Source organism: Eleutherodactylus coqui, chromosome 2, assembly GCF_035609145.1.
Source record: "Eleutherodactylus coqui strain aEleCoq1 chromosome 2, aEleCoq1.hap1, whole genome shotgun sequence".
NCBI classification, from domain to species: Eukaryota; Metazoa; Chordata; class Amphibia; order Anura; family Eleutherodactylidae; genus Eleutherodactylus; species Eleutherodactylus coqui.
The window spans coordinates 48,594,197-48,612,838 of record NC_089838.1 but is presented as its reverse complement, the minus strand read 5'-3'; positions in this window follow the sequence as shown (position 1 = coordinate 48,612,838).

Sequence of the window (18,642 nt, the reverse complement as noted above, 5' to 3'; positions counted from 1 at the left end):
GCACCCCGACGCAATCTTCTTCCGTGAACTTTCCCGTATTCTGCACATGCGACCGCCGGCAAAACACCGGACACATGCGCAGGAGTCGGGGAGCCCAGGAAACTTAAAATCTCCTTGCTCTCAGCGACCATCGGTCGCCGAGAGCCTGGTACAGTGACGGGTGGCCTCATTGAGCGGTCCCCGGTCACGTGAAAAAAAGGTAGCAATCTACCTTTGGCCGGTCTCACATGACCGGATAGGAATTACAGATTCGGCATGCATCTGATCCGCGGTATTACGCAGATCAATCGCATTGAATTACACAATTCCGCTCACATTAGCGGGTTGGAATTGCGTAATCCACTCGCAGAAAAGAGAACGCAGCAGGTTCTATTTTACCGCGGATATCCGCAACATAGAGCCCATTGTGCTCCGTGGTCGCGGATATACCTGCAGCCCATACGCAACTACGTTGTATACGGGCTGCGGGTACCTGCGTCATCGCTAGGCGACGGTGCGGGAAATACAAACAAAAAAAAAAAAAAGTGTACTGCGCATGACCGCCTGTGTGAGTAGGCAGTTATGCGCAGTACATTACGCGGCTGTACGCAGGGTCACAGCCGGGCAACACAGCTGGGATCCGCTGCGGGCCTCCGCAAGCGGATTCCGCCTACGGCTGCGTGAGACCGGCGTTATTCAGACCGCTACCTGTAATACGCAATTTACAAGAAGCCCCGGGAACACTCGCCTTCCTGCAGTTCCAGGAGCAGCTTGAGCGCCTTCTGTGTGAGACCGCCGCACCTCATCAAGCTTACGAGACTCACAGAGCGCCACTTTTTACACCCCATACCCGTCACTGAGGTCAAGAAATACCCCCAAAAAAGCATGAGAGTAGGGGGGATACACTGTTTTATTGCCCCATGTACCCATCCCAACCAGCCTCTGTAATTACCCCTGTCTTCGGAAATACGACACAGTTCACATTATTACTTTTATCTTAGATTTGGGGAACGCGCGGAGGGGGGGGGTGATATTTTTAGGGAGTCAATTTTTATTCCGTATAAATGAGCAATGGGGCCTAGAATTTATTCAGTTGTGCCCTGCAATCCAACGGGTGTTTCCTCCATTACAGGCCTTGCCATGTTTCCTGTAAGTAGATTAGGGCCACAATGGGTATGTTTCTGAACACGGGACAAACGGGGGTATGCATTTTGGGGTGAACGTCTTCATTCCTATGTACACTGTACAAAAAAAACAGTTTTTAAATTGACAAAATTGCCAAAAAAATGAAAATCGTAATTTTTTCCTTCTGCTTTGCTAAAATTTATTCATATACTGTGGGGTCAAAATACGCAGTAGACCCCTAGATGAATTTGTTAAGGGTTCTAGTTTTTAAAATGGGGTCATTTGTGGGGGTTCTTTATCGTTTTAGCTGCTCAATGGCTCTATAAGTGGGCAATGGGGCCTGGAATTTATTCCGTTGTACCCTAAAATCCAACGGATGCTCCTTCCATTATAGGCCTAGCCATGTGTCCTTTAAGTAGATTAGGGCCACAAGGGGTATGGTTCTGAACATGGGACAAACAGGGGTATCAATTTTGGGGTGAAAGTCTTCATTCCTATGTGTGCTGTACAAAAAAAAACAGTTTTTAAATTTATACAACTGCCAAAAAAATGAAAATTGTAATTTTTTTCCTACTGCTTTGCTTAGATTTATTCAAAAATTGTAGTGTAAAAATACACAGTACACCTCTAGATAAATTCGTTAGGGGGTCTAGTTTTCAAAATGGGATCATTTGTGGGGGTTCTCTGTCGTTTTGGCCGCTCAAGGGCTCTACAAGTGGGCAATGGGGCCTAAATCACCTTCATGCTAAATTTCTGTTCTGAAAGCCACCGACTACTTCTTTCATTTTGGGCCCCGTTGTGCATCCAGACAAAAGATTAGGGCCACAATGGGTATGTCTCTGAACACGGGAGAAACAGGGCTATCCATTTTAGGGCGCACGTCTTCATTCATTTGTGTGCTGTACAAAAAAAACATTTTTAAAATGACAGAATTGCCAAAAAAACGAAAATCACAATTTTTTCCTTTTGCTTTAATTCATTCAAAAACTGTGGGGTCAAAATGGGCAGTACACCCCTAGATAAATTCGTTAAGGGGTCTAGTTTTCAAAATGGGGTCACTGGTGGGGGTTCTCTTTGATTTTTGGCCGCTCAGGAGCTCTACAAATGTGCTATGGGGCCTAAACCGCCTTCAAGGAAAATCTATGTTCTGAAAGCCACCGACTACTCCTTTCATTTTGGGCCCCGTTGTGCATCCAGACATAAGATTAGGGCCACAATGGGTATGTCTCTGAACACGGGAGAAACAGGGGTATCCATTTTGGGGTGAAAGGCTTCATTCATGTGTGTACTGTACAAAAAAAGCTTTTTTTAAATGACAAAATTTTGCTTGGCTTGAATTAATTAAAAAACGGTGGGGTCAAAATGGGCAGTACACCCCTAGATAAATTCGTTAAGGGGTCTAGTTTTCAAAATGGGGTCACTTGTGGGGGTTCTTTTTGGTTTTGGCCACTCAAGAGCTCTACAAAAGTGCTATGGGGCCTAAAACGCCTTCAAGCAAAATTTATGTTCTGAAAGACCACCGACTGCTCCTTTCATTTTGGGTCCCGTTGTGCATCCAGACATAAGATAAGGGCCACAATGGGTATGTTTCTGAACACGGGAGAAACGGGGGTATCCATTTTGGGGTGTAAATCCTCATTTTCATGGGTTTTATAGGAAAAAAATATGTCTTTAAAATGACATATTTGCAAAAATATGAAATTTTATTTTTTCTCCCCTAAATTGAACTAATTCCTGAAAAAAACTGGTGGGGTCAAAATACTCATGACACCCCTCAGTGAATACATTAAAGGGGTGTAGTTTTTAAAAGGGGGTATCTATTATTCTGACACTTATGAGCCTTTGCAAACTTGGCTTGGTGCAGGAAAACAAAGCATTCCTCAAAATGCTGAAAAGTAATGTTAAATTTGTACGTCCTCTAAATGGTTAATATAAAAAAAAAGTTTTTCAAGTGTGCATTCAGAATAAAGTAAACAGATGGAAATACATATCTTATGAAAAATTTGTAGAGTATGTTTGGACATATTACGGTTGAAAATTTTTCCAATATTGGTACTTTTAATAAATATACACAAATTATATCGGTCTCTTTTTACAACCTAAATGAAGTACAACATGTGGCGAAAAAACAGTGTCAGAATCACTTGGATATGTAAAGCCTTTACGGAGTTATGCTACGTTGAACGACGCATGTCAGATTTCCAAAATTTGGCTCCGTCACTAAGGTGCAAACAGGCTTCGTCACTAAGGGGTTAAAGATACCTACCAACACCTTTTGTGGTGTAGCGTCTCAGGAGCGGGACATGGCCTAGGATACAGGAGGGAAGAGTTTGGGCCTTGTCACAGTGGCTCTACTGTTTTCCACCCAAAGGGTAACTGGTATATCCAAGGGCCAAGGGCAGATAATAAACGGGAAACCCAATAATGGATTAGTCTTTTATGTGACGTATGACTCCACCATTTTTTCTGCCGCGGGGGAATTCTTGGATAGCGGAGTAAACTCACCCTCGTGCGGCCTCCGTGGGGGAATTCCTGGTTGTCGGAGTAAATCTACACATTCTTTTAAAAGACAGCCTCCTGAAATGGACTGGTCACTTTACTTGAAGTAACTTAATTACAACTTTGAAATGCACACCAGCAGGAAAACTGTATAAAAGATCAAAGTGGTGTGACAGGGAGGACACACGGGTGACCAGGAGAAACCACAGTCTTGTTATCTGTAGGTCCTGATCCTGGCAACACCCTCTCTTCAATACAACACTCTACCGGTCAACACTCACATTTGATAAACAAGGGTGCACTGCATGGCAGTTCCTCACTCTTTCTCTCCCAGCACGGGAAGGGTCCATCCATATCTCCTGGGTACGGCAGTCCCAGGGCAGGCGGTAGACTCTTTTCCGCCTCTTCCATTCTGGGCCGCACAGGCTGAAGCTGCCTGCCTGGTCCTCTTGCACTCTCTAGAACAGAACTCTCAACTCAGAACTCCCTTGCACACACCTTGCATTTGTAGTGGCCCCGTATATCTATTTCTGGCCGCCCTCCATAATGTCCTACATGTCGTGTATTTTGTAGGGTGCTGTGCCAATTGTCCAGTCATTCTGTTATGTGTATTGCACAGCTGCAGCAAGTGAGGAGTTAAGTGGTTGCATGAGCCTGGGAGATGTTTGCAATGTATCAGTTATGTCCTGTCACGTGATCCATGTTGGCTATAAATATGAGTATTTTGGGTTTGGTAAAGAGTCTATTCTTCTGGGTTAATGTGAGAGAGTTCCAGAATGGAGGAGGAAAAGCAGTTCCGGATCTTCTGTATGCCAGTGACCATGGAGGAGTGAGAGTCCCAAAAGAGAGCATGAGCGTGCTAATGGTGAGTGAAGGCCCAGCCCCTGTGCAGTGGTACTCTTGTGCTGCTTTCCTACGTGGCTGTCCTGTACTCTGGGATCACTACGTAGAGGTACTAAAATTCTGCTGTCCTACATAGCCGTCCTGTGCCCTGGGATCACAGTGTAGAGGTACTAAAGAAGATTTTTGCTGTCCTGCACATCTGTCCTGTGTAATTTGTGCCTTTCACACAGTGTTTGATGAGACTTAAAGTTTTGCCAGTCCCTGACCGTTCCCAGGGATCTGAGGTACATTATACAAGTCTGCCTTTTGTTTATTTACTGCAGAGGTCTTTCCAGTGAGTAACGGAATGGTGGAGTCATCCGTGGCAACCCCTATACCTGTTCACAAGTTTATTGGGCATCCCTCTCCAAAGGGTGTCCCGTAGAGGCCCAGCGATGCCCTGGCTGAGGCTACATGCATCCCTGCGGGCGGGAGCGTGGTAAGTGCCGCCATGACAAGCCGCCATCTTGCCCTCTCAGCTCCTCAATGTATGCTCTGTGTCCGGGGTCACCCTACGGGACACTGCACTTTCACATATATACACGAGTATTACAAGGTCACATGACAAACCAACCAATACATTTTCCAGACAGTCAGATTACATACAAGACACTTAACCCTTTCCATACTGCAGCTATGCAATACACTTCAATCATGCAACTCAGAAGACACTGACATTACATCGACAAATGCATGCATACAGTTATGGAGAAGCCCCGTTGTACCGTGCCACTACAATGGTCCTGCCCAGTCATCTTTTTAGGCCACAATCTTTGTTTTCATTTGTTTGGTAACCCATGTGCACCTACTCTTCATAGAATCATAGAATGGTAGAGTTGGAAGGGACCTCCAGCATCATCTGGTCCAACCCCTTGCTCAGTGCAAGATTCACCAACTCATCCCCGACATCTTACTAAAGTCATTAATTCCATTACCCTCGCATGCTAGCTAGAAGATGTCTATTGCTAAACATAAGTTTCCGATACATGCTCTTCCTGGACACCTTGGATAGAAGAAGTGATTATGGTTGTTAAACTTGTTGCAGCACAAATGTTGGGATATTCAGCCCCTCTGGACTGGCAGGACAGATGGAATTTTAATTAAATCAAGTAAATAACAATTAATAGAGATGGGCGAATGTACTCGGTAAGGGTGATTTCGCAATCGAGTACCGCGATTTTCGAGTACTTCACTACTCGGGTGAAAAGTACTCGGGTGCGCTGTGGGTGAGCGGGGGGTTGCAGCGGGGAGTGAGGGGAAGAGGGAGAGAGAGAGGGCTCCCCCCTGCCTGTTCCCCGCTGCTACCCCCCCACTCCCCGCTGCAACCCCCCGCCCCACAGCGCACTCGAGTACTTTTCACCCGAGTAGTGAAGTACTCGAAAATCGCAGTGCTTGATTGCGAAATCGCCCTTACCGAGTACGTTCGCTCATCTCTAATAATTAACCCTTCCCCTTATATTTCCCATATCTTTTGTCTCCCAAACGTCCAACCTCACGTCGCCGTCGTGGGAGACGGGCAACAGTCAAGTAGGGGACTGCCTGACGAGGCGAAGTACAGTGGCCGCTACAGTAGCCGTGAAGGCCTGTCAGGAACCTCAAATACGGCTGGCTAACGAGGCTCTGGTGAAGGCTGGGCAGCAGCGGTTCCTTCCTTGCTGAAGGCGGATACACCTCCTAGTTGAGGCGAACGGCAACAGCATGCAACAGTGAATAGCCTAGTACCAATACACTTGTGAAATGGGCCTAATTACTGCGCTTCCCGTCACGCCCCCCCCTCCTAAGGCAACAAAGTATCCAGGGACTCCCAATCTAACAACAATGGCTAGCGCTTCAAGCACCAGGGTTAGAGCCCCTGACAACCAGAGTTCCTATTGCCAACCAGTACCTCACAGTGCATGCATGAAGGAAAGAGCCAAAAGCCCTGTTCGGGACGGCTCTTTCTGGATGAAGGTGGATCACGGGGTCCCAAAACTGACCTGCGTTCAGTCACCCGCTTTGCCACATGGAATGTCCTTACTCTTAACGGGACTGGCTTGATCAGGCAAATGCAGTGGATATTGTTTTTCTTGACCTTAGTAAAGCATTTGACAAAGTATCTCATACTACACTTATTGAAAAAAATTACCAAATATGGGATTGACAAGGCAACTATTAGGTGGATTCAGAACTGGCTGAGTGATCGTACTCAAAAGAGTGGTCATAAATGGCTGCACATCCAAGTGGAAGACTGTATCAAGTGGGGTACCACAAGGCTCTATCCTAGACCCAGTGTTATTTATAAAAATGTTGAACGATCTGGAGAAGGGAATTGATGGGAAACTGATCAAATTTGCTGATGACACAAAGCCAGGAGGGATAGCTAACACTAGGGAAGAGAGAGAGAGTGTATTCAAAAAGATCTAGAAAAGCTTGCACAGTAGGCAGCAACTAACAGAATGGTATTTACCAAGGAGAAATGCAAAGTCCTACATCTGGGCAAGAAAAATGAAAAAAGCACATACAGAATGGGAGGATTTGAGCTAGGCAGCAGCACATGTGAAAAAGACTTGGGTATACTAATAGATCATACACTGAACATGAGTCAACAGCGTGATGCAGCAGCCAAAAAGGCAAACACAATTCTGGGATGTATTAAGAGAAGCATAGAGTATAGATCATGTGAGGTCATTATCCCCCTCTACTCTTCCTTAGTCAGACCTCATCTGGAACACTGTGTCTAGTTCTAGGCACCCCATTTTAAAATGACAGACAAATTGGAGCAAGTTCAGAGAAGAGTTACCAAGATGGTGAGCGCCCTGCAAATCATGTCCTATGAAGAACAGTTAAAGGATCGGAGACTTAATAGCGTTCTACAAATATCTGAAGGGTTGTCACAATGCCCTATTCTCATTTGCACAAGGAAAGACTAGAAGCAATGGGATGAAACTGAAAGGGAGAAGACAAATTAGATATTAGAAAAAAACTTTGACAGTGATGGTGACACGCCGCTGGTTCAGATGGCATTCCACCTAAACTGTTGAAATGTGCAATTGAACCGATAAGCACTGCTTTACATCAACTATTTCTGCACATCTGGGGTTGTGGGAAAGTGTTCGTCGAATGGAAGGAGGGCATCATCCTCGCCCTGTACAAGGGAAAGGGCCCAAAAATAACATGCAGTAGCTACAGGCTAGTCTTCCCTCTGTTTCCGGCAAGGTTTTTGCACATGGTCTACTCTCAGGGGTACAACCACTCCTGATCTCCAAGCGGAGACCCCAGCAGTCAGGCTTCATGGCTGGCCGCTCCACCATGGATGCCATACTCGCTCTTAGGCTCTTCTCAGAGATACATAGAGAATTTAACAAACCGCTCCTCGTCGCGTATGTCGATCTCAAGGCGGCATTCGACTCGGTCGACAGAGAAGCCCCCTGGAAGGCCTTGCGTGGCATTGGCATCCCCACATCCCTTCTAAACCTACTAAAAGACATGCATCAGGGCACATCCGCCAAAGTCCGTATGAACGGTTAAACCTCTGCTAGTTTTGAGACCTCTTCTGGTGTTCGAAAAAGTTGCGTCTTGGCTCCTGAACTCTTCTGCAGGGCCATGGACTGGATTCTTCAGCGTATTGTCCGTAATGGGGTCACTCTTCCGAAGTACCATTTACCGACCTGGACTACTCTGACGATGTTGCACTTTTGGATGTCGAATCCAATAATCTGAGACACTTATTGGAACAGTTCGATTTTTAGGCATCCTGTCTTGGGCTTCACATCTCCTGGCAAAAAAAAAACAAGCTGCAGAATCTGGGAGCTGGTGCAATCTCTCCGGACCTAGACATAAATGGACAGAGAGTTGACGCAGTCAGTGAGTTTGTGTACCTCGGCAGCGTTCAGCCCACAGATGGGAGGGCGCTTCCAGACATCCTGTGGAGAATAGCGCTGGCAGCCTCAGCGATGAGGTCCCTGGATAAACTCTGGCAGAGGCAGAACATAACACTCAGGACTAAGATTCGATTCTACCAGTCATGCCAATATTATTGTACGGCTCAGAGACTTGGACCTTGCTGTTGCAAACCACTGAGCGTCTGGAGTCCTTTCACATGCGATGCCAACGCCAGATTCTCCGTGTCCGTTGGTTTGACTTCATCAGAAACAGCGAGATACAGGCTTGCACAGGGCTTGAGTCAATCACAAAAACAATAACAAGGAGACTACTTGCACTTTTTGGTCATGTTGCACGCTTAACAGAAACTCTCCCGGCCCACGGTGCTCTAACCACAGCAATTGCTAGGAAATAGAGAGAAGACCCCCTGCCGGATGGTGGAGGCCCCCTGGTCATCCGCGGCACTCGTGGGTGCAACAAATAGGCAACGGTACCTCCTCCGACATCAACACCGAATGGAACAATGCTCTTTGTCGTGGTCATTCTAGATCGGCACTACGGACCTTCGCCATCCAAGCGAGGTAACTAACTTACATTTTCCATATAGGGGCAGCGATCCCCTAGTGATATCTGTAATTATAAAGAACATGACAAAAGAAAGTGGTGGGCAGCTTGTGCTGCTATAAAGGAATCAAGATTAATAAACAATACTTCCCTTATGTCCCACAGCAGCACAAGGATGGGGATCTAACAAGTAGTAACCACCCTGGGAGGGTCCTCCTGAAAAACTGCATTCAGAGCTGAGCAACCAAAGACCGCTCCATCTGATAAACATTCATATTTCACCTTTATCAATCATTATAGAGTAAATGAACTCCAAGTTGCAAAGAACAAACAAGATCTAGGGGAATTAGCGATCTTTTCACACGAGGTAGCCAATGCTCAAGTGGAATGTGCCTTAATAAAAACTGGTGTCTCCAGACCTTGTGATAAATACGTTACTCGTATTGTGTCCTTGATCCATCTACTCAACATAGACTTTGAAGCTTTACGGCCTTTATTTTTTGTAGAGAAAAGGGGTCAACAAGGTGTCATCCAACCTGAACTCATGTAATCAAAGTAGAGCTTGAAAATTCTGCTAATATATAAAAATGCAAATTACCTCCCTCTTCCAAAAAGGATCAGGAGTGAAGACGGACAGTGTAATTATGTGGTTCCTGTTGGCAGAAGACAGAAACCTTGGGCATAAATGAAGGCAATAGCCTGAGCAACACCTTATCTGGAAAAAAGGTTGTATAGGGCTAAACATCTAAGAAAGCTGGCAGCTCTCCAATCCTCTTGGCTGACATTGTCAGAAGAAATGGGGAGAAACTTGTTTTTGCTTCTTGCAATGGTTCAAAAAGCAGGAGACACAACACACTGTGGACCACAGATAGATCCCATTGTGGAATACGCTTGAACACCAATGGCCCTATCCTTGCTGTACCTCACAGAAATCTTTTCACCAGTTGCTCCTCAGAGACTGCCAACACTTGATCCTTCAGGGTGACCACACTTAGGGGGGGGGGGGGGGGGGGGAGTCTCCAATAACATCCCCAACTCTTGAGCAGGAGTTGGGAGAACCAAGACTTTCCGGGCCAAAAAATATGGCTGGCAATCACCATGGCCTGGTTTTGTCCGATTTTCATCAATACCCTTGATGATATGGAAATTGGAGAGAATATATAAGCTAGTCTTAACCTCCATAGGTTAGACAGAGCATTGATTGCTTATCCTAGCTGGGACACATCTGTTGTCAATAAGGTCCAAACTGGTTGGACTTCCAGTGGAGGGATCGAAGGGTATCTTGGGACAGGGAGCAGCTTTTGTTCAACCCCACAGCAATTCCAATGATACAAGACCTCTAGCTGCAGAGATCGCAAATGCAAAGGGTCCAAGGCACTGCCTCTACGGCTGCCATCATGAGGCCAAGCGCTCTCATAAGGGTCCTGGTAGATGTCACTCTCAGGGCTGTCAGAAATCTCATAGCAGTTATGATCCTTGCCTTCCTTGAAGGCATTATGGTGACCATCATCTTGGTGGAGTTGATAACTAACCCAAATAATCTCTTCTATGTGGAAGTAATGATGTTGGACTTCTGTCGATGTATGATCCAACCCAATTGTTGGAGAAAAACTGTTGCTTTCAGAATATGAGCTTACAGAATCTCCAAAGGGCTGCCTTCAATAGCCAGTCATCTAAATGAGGAATGATCAATAGACCTTGGACCCAGGAATCTGCCCCAATCGCTGAAATAACCTTTGTGAGAATATGAGGTGCAGACGAAATACTTTAGGGGAGTGCCATTGATACCATTACATATTATGTAATTACATATTACATATTATAACATAGTATGTAAGGCCGAATGAAGACAAATGTCCATCTAGTTAGGCCTGTTTAACCTCCTAGTTGATCCAGAGGAAGGCAAAAAACCCCAAGAGGCAGAAGCCAATTAGCCATTTTGGGGGAAAAATTCCTTCCCGACTCCCTAATGGCAGTCAGACTAATCCCTGGATCAACCTCTAATAGTTACTACCTGTCTGTAAGACCCGGATCAACAACCCACTGGTCACCTAAAATTTATATCTTGTAATATCCTTCCACTCTAGAAAGACATCTAGTCCCCTCTTAAACTCCTCTATAGATTTTGCCATCACTACGTCCTCAGGCAGAGACTTCCACAGTCTCACTGCTCTTACGGTAAAGAACCCTTTTCTGTGTTGGCGATGAAACCTGCTTTCCTCTAAACGTAGCGGATGCCCTCTTGTTACAGTCGCATTCCTGGGTATAAACAGATCAAGGGAGAGATCCCTGTATTGTCCCCTCATGTATTTATACATAGTTATTTGGTCACCCATTAGCTGTCTTTTTTCTACAGTAAATAATCCCAATTTGGATAGCCTCTCTGGGTATTCCAGTCCCTTCATTCCATGTATTAGTTTAGTCGCCCTTCTTTGAACCCCCTCAAGCACTGCACCGGTGACCAGAACTGTACGCAGTATTCCATGTGGGGCCTGACAAGTGCCTTATATAGTGGAAGGATAATGTTCTCATCCTTTGCCCCTATACCTCTTTAAATGCACCCCAAGACTTTATTAGCAGCTGACGGCATTGGCTACTCCAGTTTAATTTACAATTCACTAGTACCCCCAGGTCTTTTTCCATATCACTTTTCCCTAGCAGTACCCCATTCAGTGTATATTGGTGACATCCGTTTCTCCTGCCCATGTGCATAACCTTACATTTATCAACACTGAACGTCATTTGCCATTTTTCTGCCCAAGCCCCCAGTTTATCTAGGTCCATTTTTAGTCATACATTGTCCTCCGTTGCATTGATTATATTGTATAATTTTGTATCATCTGCAAATATTGATATTTTACCGTGCAGCCCCTCTATCAAGTCGTTGATAAATATATTGGACAGAATGGGGCCTAGTACTGAGCCCTATGGCACCCCACTAGCGACGGTGGCCCAATCTGAGTATGAACCGTTTATTATCATCCTCTGCTTTCTATCTCTGAGCCAATTCTTTACCCAGATACACACCTTTTCACCCAATCTGAGCTGCCTCATTTTATATATTATGCGGCACGGTGTCAAATGCTTTAGAGAAGTCCAGATATACAAGATCAATAGACTCTCCCAGGTCCAGCCTAGAACTTACTTCATCGTAGAAGCTGATCAGATTGGTCTGACATGATCGACCCTTCATGAACCCATGCTGGTGAGGAGTTATTCCGTTGTTCTCTTTGAGGTATTCTTCGATGGCGTCTCTCAGAAACCCCTCGAATATTTTTCCAGTTACTGAAGTGAGACTTACTGGCCTGTAGTTACCAGGCTCTCTTTTAGACCCCTTTTTGTATATTGGAACTATATTGGCAATGCACCAATCCAGTGGTACAACCCCGGTCTTGATAGCATCCATAAATATTAGAAATAGCGGCCTAGCTACCGGTATCACATCACTTAGTCCCCTTAGAACCCTTGGGTGTATTCCATCTGGGCCTGGAGATTTATCGATTTTAATCTCATGTGGCATTTCTTTTCATTCGTGAATACACTTGAAAAGAAACTATTTCATTGGTTTGCCTTCCCCTCATCGTCTTCTATGATTTTTCCTGCATTATTCGTTAAAGGGCCAGTGCTCTCAGTGCAAATCCTTTTACCGTTAATGTAATTGAAGAATAGAATAGTTTTTAGGGTTATTTTTGCTCTCTTTGGCAAACAGTCTTTCTGCCTCCTCCTTAGCAATATTGATCTTTGCTTTGCATATTTAGTTTTTTTTCCCTGTAAGATTCGCTGCCTTCTTGCTTTAGTAGTTTAAACGCTTTCTTTTTTCCCTTTATTGCCCCCCTTACCGTCTTTTCGAGCCACATTGGTTTCCTTTTACTTGAAGTTCTTTTATTTTTAAAGGGAATGTACTGCTCACGAGGTGATTAGGATCTTTTTAAACATCTCCCATTTGTCGTCTGTACTGATATCTTTGAGGATGTTGTCCCAATTAATGTTACCGATAGTAGTTCTAAGCTGATCAAATTGTGCTTTACTAAAGTTTAGTTTATTTGTCATTCCCTGATAAGGCTTCTTATTGAATGACAGCTGGAAGTTGATTATATTGTGGTCACTGTTCCCCAAGTGCCCCTCAACCTGTACCTCCTTTATTCGGTCCGGTTTGTTAGTTAATACTAAGTCCAGAATGGCCCTCCCTCTAGTTGGCTCCCGCACAAGTTGGGTAAGGTGGTTATCTTTAATTGTTCTCAAGAACTTATCACCCCTATGAGATTTGCAGGTTTCGTTTTCCCATATTATATCTGGATAATTAAAGTCCCCCATGATAATTACTTTGTTGCGGTTTGACACCTCTATCTGCCTTAATAGTAGGTTTTCAGTTTCTTCTGTTGCTTTTGGTGGTCTATAGAAATCCCCTATCAGGATTTTGTTATTTTTTTCTCCCTGTATTTCTACTCAGAGATTCCACGTGTTTCTCTCCTGCTCCTATATCTTCCCATAGCCTCAGCATTAAGTAGAATTTAACATACAGACATACCCCTCCCCCTTTCTGGTTTCCACGGTCTCTTCTGACGAGACTGTAACCTTGTAAATTCATCGCCCAATCGCAGTTATCATCAAGTCATGTTTCCGTTATTCCGACTAGATCATAGTTTTTGTCAGTCATTCTCGCTTCAAGCTCACCCACTTTACCGATCAGACTTCTTGCATTCGTACAATTTATACGGTTGTTTTTGTTCTTTAAATTCATTTTGCTACTAATGGTACTATTGGCTGATCTGACAGTTCTAAATGTACTAACCCCACCCCCTGCTTGTTTCAGCTGTATCCCGCTCCCTGATGACAGGCTGGGTATGAAGAACAGAGCATTCGGATGTATAACAGTCGAGCTCTCCATGCAGAAAACATCTGTATGCAGAAGACAAGCAGGGACATCCCGCTTGTCTTTTGCATCCTTCGCTCGGAGCGCTCGGCTGTACCCGCTTGACTTCTGCATCCTCCGCTTCGAGTGCTCGGCTGTTTAACAGCCGGGCGCTTGGAGCGGGGAACAGCTGGATGCAGAAGACAAGCGGTGACACCCCGCTTGTCTTCTGCATCCTCCGCTGGCAGCGCAAGGTGATCGTTCATCTTGAGTGATCATCTTGCGCTGTGAGTGACACAACGATTATCGTTCAAGAGTCACTTGAGCGATAATCGTGTGTAAATAGGCCTTTATTCTCCGGGCTGTAGAATGTTCAACAGTGATGTGATTGTTTCCATGCAAAACCTGTTTTTAATGCTATAACAGTCTAGATTACTAAGATCTATGATCATTCTGAATCCAATTGAACATCTTTCGATAAAAAAATATTCAGATGCAAACCCCCTACACCTTTTTTCAAGGGCAGGGATTTCTTCTAAGTCATCGCTATGTAATTGAGATTAGCTTCTTCTATCCAAAAAGGATGGCAAAGATATGCCTCTTTTATCTGCTAGACGCTCCATAATCTCATTGAGCTCTGAGCCAAACAACCAGCCTGGCTCAAATTGTAAACAATAGAGGTGTCTTTTAAGGACTTCTCAGCAGCCCAAGGCCTGAGCCATGAAGTATGCCTGGCTGGGGTTGCTAAGGCTATACCCTTGGTAGCTAATTTAGTCTGTTGTGTTGAGGCATTACAGAGAAAAATCAGCTTCCTGTTACTTAGGCCAGTCTCACAGACGGGTCAGATTCCGCATGCAGGAGCCTGTCCCCGGCCTGTGTCCGCATGTACCTTTCAAATCCTGTATTTCGGTTGGTCACGTCGAACCGCCATTGGACATACGCTGTACAAACATTTTTTTTTTTTTTAATCAGTTTTTTCCACACCGTCGCCAGGCGATGACATGGGCACCTGTGACGTATCTACAATGTCAATTACAGATGGGCCGCGTGTCGGACAGCTTCCATTGACTTCAATGAAAGCCATTCATGCGGAATGCGCACAAAAATAGAACATGCTACGATTTAATTTGATATGTGAATGTTATATTTTTTGAATGTGTGCGGAATACCACAGATCGTCTGTGTGGGTGACAATCGCAGATTCCGCAATTCAAACCCAGTCGTGTGAGACCGGTCTTTTGCATCCTAAAATGAAAATAGATGCCATATCTTAGTATCCTATCATTAATACCCTAACAGATCTGTGGCAGACCCTTTCTTAAGACATTAATAACTTCATTTAGAGGCTACAGCTACTGAGCATTGTATAGAGGCGGCTGAGTAGGTTTATCTATGGGAGCAATTTGCCCTCTAAACCATAGGATCTTAAATACTGGACCTATCTTCTGCCAGTACTATCTTGCATCGGGATAACTTCCAAATATCTATATCCACCTTTGGGTGGTGGTCCCCAAATGTCCAATTGCTTCTCTTTGATGGGATGCATGCTCTTGAAATAGCTTAACTGCACTGGATCCAGAGGCTTCCCCATGATCAACATGATGGTCCCTTAACCTGATGGACCTAAGCAGTTTATTAATCTTCTCCACTGGGGCATATAATTTCCCCTCTAAATCATTATCTACAGAGTAGAAGGATAGATAGGACTCATATAGGACCTGAAATTCTTCATCTGAAGAGGATCCTGACACAGGTCTTCTTTGGCGCACTCTAGAGTTCTTTGGAAAGTGGGTGAAGAAATCTTTGACATCGTCCTTCACCCAGACAACTACGTCCTGGATGGTTGGTTCTCTGGCAGGCTCTTGTGCGCGGCATCTTCGATACTACAAGCATTCCTAGCCATCTGGAAGCGGTGTATCACAATCTCAGCAGCTCAAATATTTCCTTCTTAGAGCACACATATCAAACACAAGGTCCGCTAACCGAATCGGGCCCACCACATCATTCCATGTAGCCTCCTGGGTGTGCAGTAAACTAATAGGCATTCCACTCACCCAACTTGCAGCTCTGGTCCAACAGCGACCGTGCAAAGTTTGACTACTGACATATTCCTCGCGGCTTTTTTATGTGCACAGCGCAGACGCTGAGAGGAGGGGTCAGTGGTCACAGACTCCCAGCTGAATTGTAACCTGGGTGAGTGCAATGCCTGTAGGGATGCTGACCGGCCAGGGGCCAATGGGGGGTAGGTTGCTACTATTACTGGAACTGCTTTAGGGGTCACTTTACACTACTGCGACCCATATAGGGTGTACTATTATACTGGGACCACCAATATAGGGATACTTCCTACTGAGGCCACTATGGGGGGCACTATTACTATACAGTCTTACAATTGGCCCTTTGAAGGCAGCCATAAGGTTGATGTGGCACTTGGCAATAAGGAGTATAAACACCCCTGTCATAGAGGTAGCCTTCCTGCTGCTGTTTTCACACTTACTGGAACCCGAATTAGACAGGTCTATAAAAGAATATAATATTCTTAAAACATAATACAAAACTACCCAAAAGGATGGTGCCGTACAAACCGGGACAATACTACAACTGGCCAAGAAATGCTCAGATACATTTTTAGCCAATAACAAAGCTTGAGCTCCAATGGCTTAAAAGAGGAGGAAGTGATACTTCGGACGCTCCACATAGTAAAGGCTCTGCCCCCAGAAGTGATGTCAGTGGAATAAATGTCTTAAGTATAACAATGCAAGTATATGAATACAGTTAAGTAACGAGGTCGGCAGCAGTGGCGGATGCTTAAGGGGCCTGCCACACAAGACAGAGTCCGCCCTCCTGTAGAATATTCGGCCCCACAATTTGTACGGCTAATGTGCGGATTTTAGTGCAGCATTGAAAATAGCAGAATAATCTGTAACACTGTAGCAGAATATTCTGACCTGTGTGAAAGGTCCAAACATCTCACATATAACATGTTTACAGACCGCAAGACTGCCATGTGTTCTGCACCATACTGCCGACACCCATTGTCTACTCAATGTTATCCGTTTTGCTGGTCTTTACTCAGACTTGTTATTACCAACTTCTGCTAATGCTTTTGAAAAAAGTTTCCAAAAACAAAAGAATTGTTAATAAAAAAAATAAAACTAAAAAAAAGTTAATTTCTTTACATGTCAGCATAGAACTGATGATTTGAGACATGCATTAAGTTCATCGGCGGGTGTTGAACGTGGTATAACTGGTAGAATTTGTTGAAAATTACCAGACAATAAAACGAGTGCTCCACCGAAGGGCTGTGCATTTCCCCTCAAATCTTGCAATGTACGATCAAGCGCTTCCAATGCTTTTTTGTGAGCCATTGTGCATTCATTCCATATGATAAGTTCACGTGTTTGGAGAACTTTGCCCATTCCGGAATTGCGGACTCGATCGGCTTCCAATCTTGGTTCTCGTTGCTCGTTAGTTTGAGAAGAACGGGCTTGAGCAGTTTGTATTCGAACAGCTTCTAATCTTGCTTCCCGTTGCTCGTCTGTTTCTGAAGCTTGTAATGCCTTTTTCTTTTGTGCTTGAGATGTAGATCAACCAATCGATTTCCATTTGGGGGGCATAACTGTCGACGATGCTCGCAAATTCGCTGGAAAAATAAATAAATGGAAAAATGCAGTATTCAAAATATTATGAGAATTGAAATCGATTAAACTCATGATGAAAAAAGAAGTGTGTAAATGTATTGAGTGAGAGCGGCGATTGGATGTTCACAATACAAATTATTCCACGTTTTGCACGCGGTAACTGTCGACGATGCTGAAAAAATAAAACCTTCGACAAGCGCGCCACCTACCGTAGGATAGATGTACTATGCCAGAAACCTTCACAGGAGTGTACTCAACAACTTCCCAAAGTTTCATGGCAATTGGATGAATGGTGTAGTATATATATCTATATATAAAAACGAAAGCCCTCACTCACTGATTCGCCACTAATTCTCCAACTTCCAGATGTCAGAAACTTGAAATTGGGCACAAGCATAGATTATGTCATAAATAGGAAAAGCTAATGGGTCCCAACTCGATTATTCAATTCTAAGCGCCAAAGAATTAGCGGCCAAATTTTACGTACGGAATCTAATTCTCTCACTTCCTGATGTCATTTTATATAAAGGACACGTTGCATGGTTGCCTCCACGTGGTGTTTCCTGGGTAACGCAAAGAATCATGCAAAATGGTGAACATATTTTTTTCATCGGTATCTCTAAAGTAACCACGACTTCATAAGATTTTCCGTGTGAACACCAGATAAACACCAGTACCAAATTAACTCGGGCGAAGCCGGGTATATCAGCTAGTAATGCATAAAGGACAAACAGACACGCATTTTTATATATATAGATTTCACCTGCCCTAATTTTTTATGCCATTCAGAACATTAAAAAGTCCAACTTGTCCCTTAAGAAAATAAAAAAAAAAAAAGGTTTTGGGGACAGGGGACAAAACCCCCCAAAAAAATATCTTAGGAGTGACGGGGGTTAGGAATTCATTAAATAAATATATATATATCTCCAGAAAAAAAGTCAACACATTACATACCGTACACAGCTCTGCATACACCACACACTCGGCTCCGCACCGCACGCGCCACGCACATGGAGACACCAGATAAATAGAATACGAGACCCGCCGCACTCCTCACTACAGGGCCCCCCCCTCTCCAGGGGCCACATAGCCACATGACCTGCCTCCATGGTATATTTATAAAGAGGCAGCACCCAGTATTACATATATTCAACAATATATGGTGCCCCCACCGTCATATATCCGAACTTACTGATCTGTTTCCACAGCATCTGCCTGCCACCTGCACAGAGCGAGCAC